This window comes from Geotrypetes seraphini, chromosome 1 (assembly GCF_902459505.1).
Source record: "Geotrypetes seraphini chromosome 1, aGeoSer1.1, whole genome shotgun sequence".
NCBI lineage: Eukaryota > Metazoa > Chordata > Amphibia > Gymnophiona > Dermophiidae > Geotrypetes > Geotrypetes seraphini.
In genome coordinates this window covers 6,919,250-6,932,228 of record NC_047084.1, presented here as the reverse complement: position 1 = coordinate 6,932,228, position 12,979 = coordinate 6,919,250, and the positions used below count along the sequence as shown (strand labels likewise).

Here is a 12,979-nt window from a genome sequence, read left to right as displayed (position 1 = left end):
GCTTTGATACGTTCCCCCCCACCCCCGAGGCCAGGGCGCTGCTCCCCCCTGCTCGCAAAGTCCCCCCACCGTGTGATCCGGCACCCCCCGTAAGAACAGGCACCCCCGCCCGACCAACTATAACTCCCCCCCCCCCGTCTTTAATCCCCATTTCTCATTTTAACAGATTAATTCTGTATGTTTGCATTCATGATAATAACCTCTATGGCAGTGGTTCCCAACCCTGTCCTGGAGGAACACCAGGCCAATTGGGTTTTCAGGCTAGCCCTAATGAATATGAATGAAGCAAATTTGCATGCCTATCACTTCCATCATATGCAAATCTCTCTCATGCATATTCATTAGGGCTAGCCTGAAAATCCGATTGGCCTGGTGTTCCTCCAGGACAGGGTTGGGAATCACTGCTCTATGGAACAGGGGCTCTCTCTTATATGGGCTAACACAGGGGTAGGGAACTTGAGAGCCATATTCCAGTCAGGTTTTCAGGATTTCCCCAATGAATATGCATTAAAGCAGTGCATGCAAATAGATCTCATGCATATTCATTGGGGAAATCCTGAAAACCTGACTGGAATACGGCTCTCGAGGACCGGAGTTCCCTACCCCTGAACACATTGCTATGTTATCTCTAGTAATACTGTAGAAATGTTATGTTGTTGTAATAGAACCCACCCTGACACTTTAACTTTCTACTCTGCAAGATTTTGATTGACTCTCTTACTAAACTTGTGATTGCCTCATCATATGAGTCTTCACCTTAGCTCTGCCAAATTACCCAGATAAAATAATTGAACAGGATTAATTGTCTGTGACATATATTGGATGCTATCTTTTACTGTATCACACCACTGGTTTGCAGGAGAAAGAAATGCATTTCAACTATTAGAAAGCAAAAACCTTCTCAAATAAAACAATTAAACGTGGAAACCATTGGCCCATGGCCCAGTTGCCCTTTGGTTGTTTTCTTCAGCCTTTGATAAAGCTTTAAGTAAGCAACTGTTCACAGGCTCCCTTTCAAGCTACTACATTTCATTCTATGCCTGCTAGCAATGCACATCCACTTTATCAAAGAGACAACAGGTCAGTATCCAATGGCATTCAATGGGCCATGGCATTTCAAATATCTCTATTCATTTATACATAATCTCCTTGAATGAATATACAGATAGCTTTATAAATATAATTTACATGCATATCATTTGATAACAGGCATTCTTAACGGAGATATAAGAGCATTTAGCTTAAAATATAAACTTATAGCTCTATCAAAAAAAACGAATTTAAAAAAATGAATTAAAAAAAACACCATAAACAACACTAAAGAGTTGTAGTACAATGAAATATGTCCTCAGCTTTATTGGAGCTTCAGATGTGGTGGTTCAGTTTTTACAAGAAAAGGCTTATTTGTCTTAGGTTATTACTGTCTATTACTGTTAAGAGTCTTGGGGAAAGGTGGGAAGCTGTGAATTCTGGCAATCTGCCTAAAGAGAAATCAATGAAACAAATTAATCCTTTGCAGGCTGCAATGACACAGTAATCCATCATTCAGAGCTGCCTTTATACACCAAATCAGAGAGCAAAGAGCCCTGGGGAACATCACAGACAACAACTTACAGCAACACTGGGAAAATACTGGAGAATCGGTTTATTTAAAGAGGATGGATTTTGGTTGATTTGCCTATTTTGTCAAATAAAGATTTCTCTTCCATACTGGTGCCAGACCATAGGCAAATCTCTATAATCTTCACTTTTTTTTCTGAACAGTTCACATCTTATATTAATGGAGTTGATAATATCTAGATATATAGATAAAAATGTATTTTATTACAAACCCCCTTTATAGAAAAAAAAAATGTTGGCTATATGCATTGATTCATTTGCTGGGTTGTGTCCCAGGACTCGTTTCTAACCGTGCCTGCAGTAAATGAGCCATTACAGCAATGTACATATTCCTTCAGTCCTTTATATGGATACAATTAAAGTGTGAAATAGGCTTCAGCTCTTGATGAAAACAAGAACTGTAACTTGTGAAAACAAAGAAAATATTCTCAAAGTTACAATTCATTGTACAAGTGTTGCTACTGTATATGAAACCTGTCTTGGAACTCAAGTAAAGTAATGCAGGCGGAAAGAGGGTGAAGTGTTTGATATCAAGGTCAAATATTCCAAAGTACTTACCGTCCGGCAAAGGAGACAAAATATGTATAAAAATAAATTGCCTCTCGCCATGATATCTGTTAAGCAACAAATGCAGCCTTCAGTCTGAAATCACCCTTTTAGAAATGCATTCCTATCAGGGCAAATGTGGGGGGGGGGGGGGGAGGAGTTTATTGTTGTCTTTTTATACTCAAGGATCCTATAATTGCTACAAATATGTTTAAGATTACTGAAGTTACATTGTACTAGGAATGATGAACTCCCAGGAAATCGACTTGAGTACCTATTAAAATACAGGTTTTTATTTTACAAATAGTCAATCAATGCACTTCATCGTATCGATCTCCATTTCAGTCTGAAATGTTTCATGTGCGGGGGGAGAGGGGGGATACCCTTCATACTCTCTCTCTCTCAAAAAAAAAAAAAAGAGAAGGGAAAATCTTCAGATCTCGAGTATACAAAGAGATCCGTCACTGATGCAACTTTTTTTTAGCTGCTCCCACTGTGAGCAAACCATAAAAACGTCAGTCTGGGCACGCTACTAAGCACTTTGATGAATTTTTATTTAAGAATTGTATTTTAGTGCATAAAACATATGGCAGCTTACAGTCAAATCCCTCTGTGTAGGCAAAAGTCCAGGATCATCAATGGCAGAATTTACTGTTGCTAGCTACCCTTAGTCAGAGTGAAAACAAATGCGTAAGGCGGTTGCCAGCGGATCCTCGTGCTGAGTGGGATATCTAGAGAATCCTTTAAAGAGAGGAGAGAGAGGAAACCCCCCCCCCCAAAAAAAAAAAACATTGCAATGTGTCCCCTAAGGGTGCACAGTGCAAAAAAAGCATCCTGCAAGTTAGCCGGGCCGTCCCTTGCAATGCCCACCCATCTACAAAGACGCCGGCTACTATCTTGGTAGCCAACCAGCCTTTCCTGCCAACGTCTGCAGTACATGCAGTGAAATCAAAGGGGAAATGAATTACTCTGAAAAGTCTGCGCTTAGTGGCACTTCGGGGAAGACCTGGGTGGGGGAACATGCAGGGTGGATATGCAACAATTCAGCCCAGTCCCAGGAACTGGGAGTCTAGACTAGAGAATGACACGGTGACAAAATTCATCACCGTTCCCGTCCCCGCAGATGACCGCGGGAAATAATCCCATGTCATTTTCTGTGTCTCTTTCAACCTCGGTCCTTCTACACCAGCATTCTTCAAAGCAAAGCTTGCGGGTCAGTGGTTGTGGCCATTCATACTCTAATTCTTATGTGAGCCAAGGATAATGAAGCCATTGTGACATCACTGATGTGATTGGCTCTTAGGCACTGGTGGAAAGAGGCATTATGACATCACAATATCTGCTCATTCTGTAGTGTCTGTTTCAACCTCAGTCCTTCTACACCAGCATTCTTCAAAGCAAAGCTTGTGGGTCAGTGGTTGTGCCCAATTATACTCTGATTCTTCCCTCTCTCCAAAAAGAATGACATGAAGATGGTTTCCCGCGGTTATCCACGGGGACGGGAATGGTGATGAATTTTGTCACCGTGTCATTCTCTAGTCTAGACCCGGGTTGGTTGGTTAGCCTGTACTGCTAAAATAAACAGTGGGCTGAAAGTTTGCTGGTTGTTCGATACCCTGGATGCAGGAGGATGTTTGCTTCCCCCTCTCCCCTTTCCCCCCACACCTACCTCATTTGATACTTTGAAGGGACCGGTGATCAGGCTGCTGGGGAGCACTGAAGCTGTGCTAACTGTTGGAACTTAATTACTTTAAGCGGTTCTGTTTGAAAAGAACAAGCTGATGGGAGCCAGCATATCCCTAATAAAACAAAGAAGCCAAGAATTAAACTCCCAGGAAAAGGGAGTTTCTACAGAAAAACTAAATCACTGTGGTCTATGCTGTTACCCCCTTAGATAACATCTTGAAGAAAACATATCCAGGGCAGCCACCATACCCACAGACTGAGTGGTCTATATAGTAGTCCAAAAGCCTAGCAGTAAAGGATTGGTTTTGAGCAGAAACACCACGCAGTTTCTCTCAGCCTTCCCAGAATGTGAAGTCATTGAGAATTAAATGTTTACCATTAACAGTTTCGCCCTGTTCTGGCTTACCTGTTCAGTATTGCTGTCCAGGCGTGACAACATCTGGACTGGCAGATTACTCTTTCTCTGTTTACTTTAGCTTCAGTTTGAGGGGGAATGGGGGAGAGAGGGTTTGCTCAGAGTTTTAAAATGTGGTTTTGGTTTGAAAATTGCATTTTTATTTCTGCAATCCCCTGTTTGCAACAAGACAGCATTCAGCACAATGCTAGAGCCAAAGAATAGAATAACAAAACACTCAGTCCCGTTAACTCTGTCAAAGCTTGAGGTTATAATTACTCTAGACTCATTTTGTTCTGGTGTCCCAGAAAGGCATAATTTAGCAGTTTGTGTAACATTTATTGCAAGACTAACATTGTTAAATCTTGTGCTGCAGATGTTGCCAGCCAGTGGCCTGATTGTTCTATATATTCATGTGCAAACCTGGGATTCCCCTGCTCCTATCACTGTTTATGGCAATTCCGATCCTCGAGAGCCAGAGCCAGGTCAGGTTTTCAGGATATCCACAATGAATATGTATGAGATGGATTTGCATGCACTGCCTCCTTGAGATGCAAATCTATCTCATGTATATTTATTGTGGATATCCTGAAAACCTGTCCTGACTCCGGCTCTCGAGGACCGGAATTGCCTACCCCTGGTGTAGTCTAAAGAATTTCACTAACATGGACACCTGTTGGCAAAAGTGAGGGATATAAATTATTGGGGGGAGGGGGTTGTTTGTTTGTTACCTACTTTTTGGAAGCCTGCCGCAGCATGCATTCCACAAAGCATTAGAACAATACTATATGTTCTGCAAAAAAAAAAAAAAACCAAGCAGTGTTAAGTTCCTGCTGCTGTCAGCAACATATATGCTCACCAATACCCCTGCTGGTTTGTGGAGGAATTACTGTTTAATAAAGGAATGGATGCCCATACACTCCACAGTTACACGTCAACCAGGGCTTTGTTTTACCTGCATTCCGATACAACCCATATATTAAGTATTAGTCAGTCAATCAGCTTCAAGGCATAGCACCAAACATGAATAAATACCCGATAGATTTCACTGAAAAGCGCTGAAAGTACACATCTTTCAGACGCAGTAACAGCGCTGGCGTTAGGACAACAGTTAACACCTTTTCAGTGGCACTAGTACAGATAAAAAATAACTTTTCAGACAAGACAGCAGAAATCTTACGGTGTCATCCAGTTTTGTAAACAGTTGGCAATTTGCAAAGCGTCTTTTACTGGGTCTTCTGTACAGCGCTGTGAATAAATCTCCATGTTACTGAAGGGATCAAGTGGCCTTGCCACCATTTTCATCCCCTGCAAACATACAGGTGACAATCGTTGGAGCCCACTTTTCAAAATTATTGGTGGTGCTAAACCCAATGGAAATTACCTCTCCCGGGGCATAGTCAAGGAGTTTGTTCAATATCGGGGGTGCCCAAGCACCCTGCAGTACCCACCCAGCTAGCTCCTATGATGACAATCGAGTCCTCCAGATTTTCTGCACAAATTCATGCTTGGAGATGCAGTCGACAGAGGTTTTTGATGTACTGTGCCTAGACGCCAGCTCTTATAGGGGTGATCCAACACCCCCATTTTTTAACTGACCATTGTGTCAAGGGAAGGGTAAATTGGTATTGAGTGTAGCATCCTCTCTAGTATTTATCAGAGACAGTATTTATCTGCTTCAGCTGAGCTGCTCAGTGTGTTTTTTCCCTATGGAAAGGCCGTGAAATAACTACGGGCTGTATTTTCCTATGATTTTGTTAAGAATTTAAGACAGTTTTTAGAAAATAGATTCCTTTCCTGAAAGCAATAGATAGGGGCCATGGCTAAGGACTGTTTTACTGCTCACTGCTAGGGAGTGCTGAAAAGTTCTCAGCCCAACCAACCAACTTCCTAAATTCTGAACTTTATTTTGCCACTGTAGCTGAAAAGAGTGTTATCGTATTTTGTTAAGTACCAATTTGTAGAAATTCTCTGGGGTTTTTTTTTTTTTTTTTTTTTTTACTGTTTCAGATCATTGATTGAACCAAATCCAAGTCATTCTCTTCTTGGTTGGACTGAGAACTTTTCAGCACCCCCTCCTAGAAGCGTTCTACAGATCTTATACGGGTCTCCCTTGTCTTAGCTTGTAAAATATCTCACAGTGATAGATATCTCCAAATACCTTCACCCAAAACGGATGAAAGCATAGGGATGCGTCTGTCTGTGCCTATCTTCTATATTTTTTGAGCACAGAACCACAAGCACACAAGAGATAGATAAGCACATTATCATGCTTTCACACTCCTGCAAGCACACATTGGAGGTCATGGGGGCTGAAGGAGAGTAACACAGGCCTTTCAAGTCTGAAGTAGATAGCTTGCATTCTGCCCAAGTGTATACACAAATTCAGCTAACACATTTTATCTACGGTGGCTGAAAGAAAAGGAATGCGTACAACAGAATGAATATGAACTATGTATTATTAGGAAAACTGTAATAATATGTCATTTTTTCATAGCTTGATGCAAATATTTCCTGTACTCTGTATTTAAACGTCCACATAGCTATATAATTAATCTACTCTTTAATTTATAACACCTTTCCAAGAAAATAGCAATGATAAATTTTTTTAAAAAGAGAGAGAGACAAATCAAACTTAGCCAACTGCTCATACAATAATAATAATAACAGTTTATATACCGCAGTACCGTTAAGTTCTATGCGGTTTACAAAAGATTAGAGAAGTACAAGTTGAGTTGACGTACAAGTTGAGTTAACTTAAGGGATGTGGGAACAATAGGGAGAAAGGGCAGGAACACCGTTAGAGAGGGGAAAGAGAGAAGATACAGATGTAAGGTGTTTTCATAATTTTATTTTGATGTTAATATACATTGGACGAAGTGTCTGTCAAAGCTACTTCTGAATAAAACCTTCCAGTTCAAATAATGTAAAGAAAACTATCTTACAGGTGTTTCTATCTTGTTCAGTGCCAGCAGCTCAGACAGTGGATGCAGTACCTCTGCAGTGTAATAAAAGGTGTACAGTAATGGGAAGCAACTTCTCTTCTAGCTTGCAGAGGGAGCTCAAACCTGAGAAACCAAGGTTAGCATTATTGCAAAGTGCGGAAGGCGCAAAAAAAATGGAAAAAGAAATCCACAAACAAGAAAAATTGGTTCACATTTTCGAGAAAACCCAACAATATGTTTTGGTAGAATGATTATTTAAATTAAATTTAACTTTTGTTGTGTTTTGCTGCTAAAGGGTAGAATTTCTCTGGAGGCAAAAAAAAAAAAAATACGAGAAAAAACTTTAATGATTGATATCATACCTTTTACAGATATTACACAGGGGGGAGAGAGATTCTACAAGCGTCACTGTAGTTTATCAGTTCTCAGTCTCCGTATATGTCATCACGTCTAAAAGAAAGAAAAATTAAACATATTTGTCTAGACAACAGGTACTCGGGAGTCAGGTGAAAGACCATATATTTGGCAGATAGAGGAGAGATGCAGTTTGTGTACTGCGTAATATAAGTTCCATTTTCAGTATTAAAATTCATCCTTAAAAGTTAAAAGAGATTCCCCCTGTTTGATTTGACTGTTTGACTAAATGTGACATCTTACCAGCCCTGTCCTATCATTTAGCAAAAGCTACACCAGTGTCAATAACTGTTCCAACGTTCAACTGCCACAAACTATATTGAACAAAATATAAGTAGCAAGAGAAAAATACTCCCACCTGTGTACATATACTAATACCTAACACTATTGCCCGGGTGGTCCAATGCAATTTTAAACCACACATCGGACAGTGACTGGCATAATGAATGATTCCGAAGATAATCAAATGTATAGTGAGGCTAGGATGGCAAAACCACGCTGGTTCAAAGGCAAAATCTTATAAAACTGATTTGCTTTTGACTCGGTCTAAATCACCAGTTATAGAGTACAAATTTGTGTCTTTAAGAAAATCACATTTTATTACTCTTTTGTAGAAGAAATTACTTGCCACTGTTAAAAGGTGCATTAAAAAGATCATTGCCATCTCACTGTCAAAGTCATTACGCCTTTATCCCTGCCAATTAACCACACCTCACAGGGCTGCTATTATGAACTAAATTGAGCTTAAAATAAGGTATCCCACTTCATATAGACGTCCTAATATAAATCAGATAATCATACCAGACAACCAAAAATGTATTGAAGGTTAATGACGCATGAGTTTCTTAAAAAAAAAAAAAAAAATTTGAAAAAAGGAAAATATAAAAAAAATATAGTGCCAAAAAGTTTTAATTGTTTTTGTTTTAAATGCAAGGCAATCTAGAGTTAAGCTTGACTGGAAAGCATCCCAAATCAACTGTTTATGTATACCACGACAAATAGCAACCGTTGACAATAAGATGTACCTTCTAGGTATGGGGTTATTACACTAGCGATTCCAGCAACAAGAACAAAAAATATGTTTATTTTTATATTAATGAATTTGAAAACAAATGTCCTTCACACACGCCCCTTATTTTTGCTCTTTTGAACAGCTTCCACAGTAGTTCACTCCTTCAGCAGAGATGAAGTTTCACATTCACCTATCTTGAACCCAGGGGACTGAGATGTTGACTGGTAATGTACCACTCTGTGCCTATATACGCCTAGCTGCAGAACACATGGGCGTGAAAAGATTAGGAAGTATTTTTCTGATTCCCCAGGAGGAAGGGAATTTAGCCTATGCAGCATATGTAGATGATAAGTACTGTACAAGGATCCCATCAGGGCAGAACTTTTGGGAAGGGTGAACCTTCCACGGTAGCTCTTATGAGGTCTTGTGATAATGGCAAAAGTGGATTGTTAAAACATTAGTCTTGACAACATTCCCCTACGAATGTTTTCGGCTCTCTGTGATAGATTTCCACCCTTCCCCCCCTCTACGGGCTGTAGATATCATATCTGCCTTACCTCAATAGAAATTAAAGTACAATTAACTCGACATGATCTTTTTATTTTCTGTAGCCACATATTCTAAGCAGGTCAGGGTAAATTTCATTTGTCACAGAAACGTTATCAGTTCCCAAAGTAGACTCGCTTGCAAAGCATAATCAGATGAAAAGAATCCTAAAAAAAAAAAAAACACCAATCTTTTCCAGCAACAATAGTGCAAACCTAAGAAACCCGCCCTTTCGACGCCGATATATGGTATTGCCACTGTGACTGAAAAACTTGTAAAGTTCATAAACACATTATGAACCCATAGGTATATTTTTGAAGACGGCCATTCTTCATATCGGAGACAACCTGCAGATTAGTTTAGTTGCATCCTAGCACCATAGACTTTTAAGTGCTAATAGATTTATGGTGCCTTTTTCGACGCCCATCCAGAGTAATTAACACATATGTTCTAAATAGATGATGGTTTTGTGACCAATAAGGCAATTACGCATGGCTAGAGCTGACAGTTACTCCAACTAAACTCCAACCAGCAGCTAATTGGAAACGTCATTTCAGCTCCATTGTCTGCAATTAGTCCTGCTAAACTATTACACCCAACTAGCTGGTTTGAGAGTAATTTATTCATTTGTATTTGCATAAAGAGCAGTTTAGCAAATATGACTGCTTTTTCAAATACTGGAAAGAATCCCTTGAAAATTTCAGACACAGTTTCCTGCACAGAGTAGTCACTTTTCTTAAACAAACAAAAAAAATAAATGCAATTTGTTTCTTCCTATGCTCAACTTTGTTCTCAATAAGCAGAAGTTACATGTTTACTGGGAGGGGGGGGGTCAGGGAAAGAACAGAGATCCAGCACAAGCCCATGGTCTAAAAAGTCCCCCAAAAGTTTTGAATTCAGCATATGCTCTGTCTTTCAGGATGAAAGATGTGGAGAAATGTCTACACAACTGATTTTCCAATGTCCTGTACTTAAAGGTCTTTGCATCTTTCTTGCTGCATTAAACTAACAGATCATTGCAATTCGTAGTGTAGTATTAAGTTTCCCAACTTGATTTTTGCATTAAAAGGCCACGAAGTTCTTCCATATGAATTCTCTGGTGCATATTTGCACCAGGAAGAACCATCTATGCCCTTCACAGAAAATGCGCAACGCAGACAATAGAGACCCTTTTAGCTGAATTTAGTTTTAAACGCTAATGAAAGGCGAAAGGAGTGTTGCGTGAGTTTCAGCCGTCGTAGGCGCCAAGTGGATGTGTTACACAGTGGTTTGGACACTCCATTGAAACTCAAAAATGCGGAACTAGCTACAATGAACGTGTATTCCATTTAATTTAGTTTCAGTTGAATCAGGAAACCCTGTGATATTGACTGGCCTTTATTGTAAACTTCTTCCTTCTAGAGTTGATGGGTTTTCCCAATTTTTTTTTTTTTTTCATACTGGTTGTGTTGGTGAATAGCAGATGGACGTGTAGTTTCTCCAAGACTCTACCCAGGGCTAGTCCCGTAGAGTAAAAGATTTGTGTTTGGGAAAGAAATGTGTAACCCTAGCAACAAAGTATTCACTTAAAGGAATTTACACCCAAAGCATCCAGAGAGAGAAATGCGAATATTGTAGGGGGAAGGGAGACCAGTCTTTGCAATCTTAGCAGTAGCATCTCAGTACGGGGAAAAAAAAAACCAATTGGGGGGGGGGGACCTTTTCCTCTGGCTGTCACCATTTTGGTTTAAAAAAGTGGATCCCATACTCCCACACACTTAATTTAATTACTCAACTTCAGTTCATTAACAGTAGGCTGTCGATGCTTTTTTTGTTTGTTTTCTGGATTTGTATTATTATTATTATTTGTTAATAAGCATCACTGGGCCAATCACAGTACTTTAAAAGGGAAAATACCAGGGGACTCATAGATAATGATGTTTATTGTGCTTACCGAATAAAAAACATAGACCCCCTTCAATGTGTCATAATCCCTTTTCTGGGCCTCTGATCTTTAGGTCTGTTCAAACAAAAGACCAGAATAGTATGCCGGGATACTTCTGCTGATAAAAGAAAAAGAAGAAGTTACCCATTTTCACATTGTGCTTCATTCTAAATCAATCGGCCTCTCTTTCTTCTCTAAAATCGGGCAGCTACTTCCAGGCAGTCCATTTCGACTAATGTCGCTCTAGTAAGGAGAATTAGTGGGTTGAATACTTATTTTTGTTAGAATTCTGAATAGAAATGTCTTAGCAGAAATGAGAATCTACATCTGTAAATTTAAAGCTTGATAAATATAGATATACATACAAACACACACACACATACAAGAGTCAGCAGAGTAGAGGCATTTTGGATTCTCATAGTTTCTTTCTATTAAGAGCGATTAGATGGTGTCTATTCAAAGTTGCTGATCCAGAGAGAAAATAGAAGTAGATAAAAGGAGATTTCAAGTGACCTCCTCGTCCCTTTCACACCAACCTGAGCCCCAGAATAGCCTAAGGATCAACTAGTACAAAAGCCCCCTTCCCTCTCCCTTTCAGCTTCAGAAGATTCAGTGCAAGGGGTTAACAACAAAACAGAGAAGTCTCACCCAGCTTGGTTAGCTCAGGCAATTTTAACTCCACTATTGGTCTCACCTCAGCTTATCGTCAAAGATCTGTGCAAGTCATCTCTGCAATAGGGTGAAATATATCATGGTAAAGTGGAAGAGGTGTGGGGCACAGGAACAATTTTGTGTGTGCTTATCTTTGGTTTTGCTTGTTCATAAAATACCATACACAGTCCTCAAAAGCCCTAAATCCGAAGCTCTGACAAGCATGCCTTTACCATTATAAGGGAAAATAGAAAACGTTTGCCTCAAATTTATGATTGCATTTATTTATTTTCTTTTTCTTTTCTGTTTTTTTTTTTAACCAGAACAACCGACTCTGCAATCCACAGCCACATGCAGGATCAAAGCTGGCTTTTGTGTAGAAGAGATGGCGTTTAACTATTAAGGAATTTAGCATGATCTTTTGGGTTTGTGAGGTGTCCAACCCAAATCTGCTTCTGATGGGCTAATCCACCTAGTAAAGACACCGGTACAGTAGTGTGTATTGTCCGGGGTAAAGTTACAATCATCAAAACTCACTTCAGAACTTTGACTTTCTTTATCCAATCAGTTTCCAGTTTTACTTGTGAGAATAGCAGATCACTTTAAAACTTTTTTTTTTTTTTTAAAGGCATCAAACATTATGCACAATTTTCAGAACCAGGGCTTGCAATTTCCAGACTCCATTTGGTTAATAGTAGGCTTTTTTTTTTTGTTTGTTTGTTTGCTTGCTTGCTTGTTTGCTTGTTTATTTGTTTCTTTTTGAGTTTCATTTTTCTTTTTTTTTGCATTTCAAATAAAATCTCATTAAGATCATTGGAACTTGTACAGAAAGTAGATATTTGATTCTGAGTCCACTAGTGTTCTGGAGAAGATTCACAAGTTTGCCCTCTGAAAAGATCTTGCTGGGTTTTGCTCGGTTTCGGGGGTGGGGGGGGGGAGTTTGTTTGTGTGTTTGTTCTTATGTGTTGCTTTATTGTTGTTTTTGACTGTAGGTTCTTTTAGATTTCTGATGCCCTTTTACGATTCACCAATACAACTTGTCTTTTCTTCGTTTCCCATAGGCCCTTCACATGCGCATAGACTTGACCCGGAGTAACACGCTGATTTGACATACCAGCTTCCTGAGTATGAATGACCTGGGCATTCCTGTAACACTGTCCACGCACATAGACTCTGAAGACGTTAAAATTACCCATTTGCTAAGATTACTTCTTTCCTCATATTTAATTGGTAACTTATAA

At 39.5% G+C, this 12,979-nt stretch overlaps 2 long non-coding RNA genes across 2 annotated transcripts; one reads left to right on the top strand and one right to left on the bottom strand.

The window, feature by feature from the left end:
- Positions 1–1,244: 1,244 nt before the first annotated feature.
- LOC117347902 lies at positions 1,245–11,206 on the bottom strand. The gene is made up of 5 exons (XR_004536873.1): positions 11,097–11,206; positions 7,554–7,641; positions 7,192–7,314; positions 3,836–3,965; positions 1,245–1,481 (listed from the first exon to the last, which is right to left on the bottom strand). It is a non-coding gene; the product is annotated as an uncharacterized LOC117347902 (long non-coding RNA).
- LOC117347957 lies at positions 8,795–12,977 on the top strand. The gene is made up of 3 exons (XR_004536877.1): positions 8,795–8,841; positions 12,062–12,225; positions 12,800–12,977. It is a non-coding gene; the product is annotated as an uncharacterized LOC117347957 (long non-coding RNA).
- Positions 12,978–12,979: the final 2 nt, after the last annotated feature.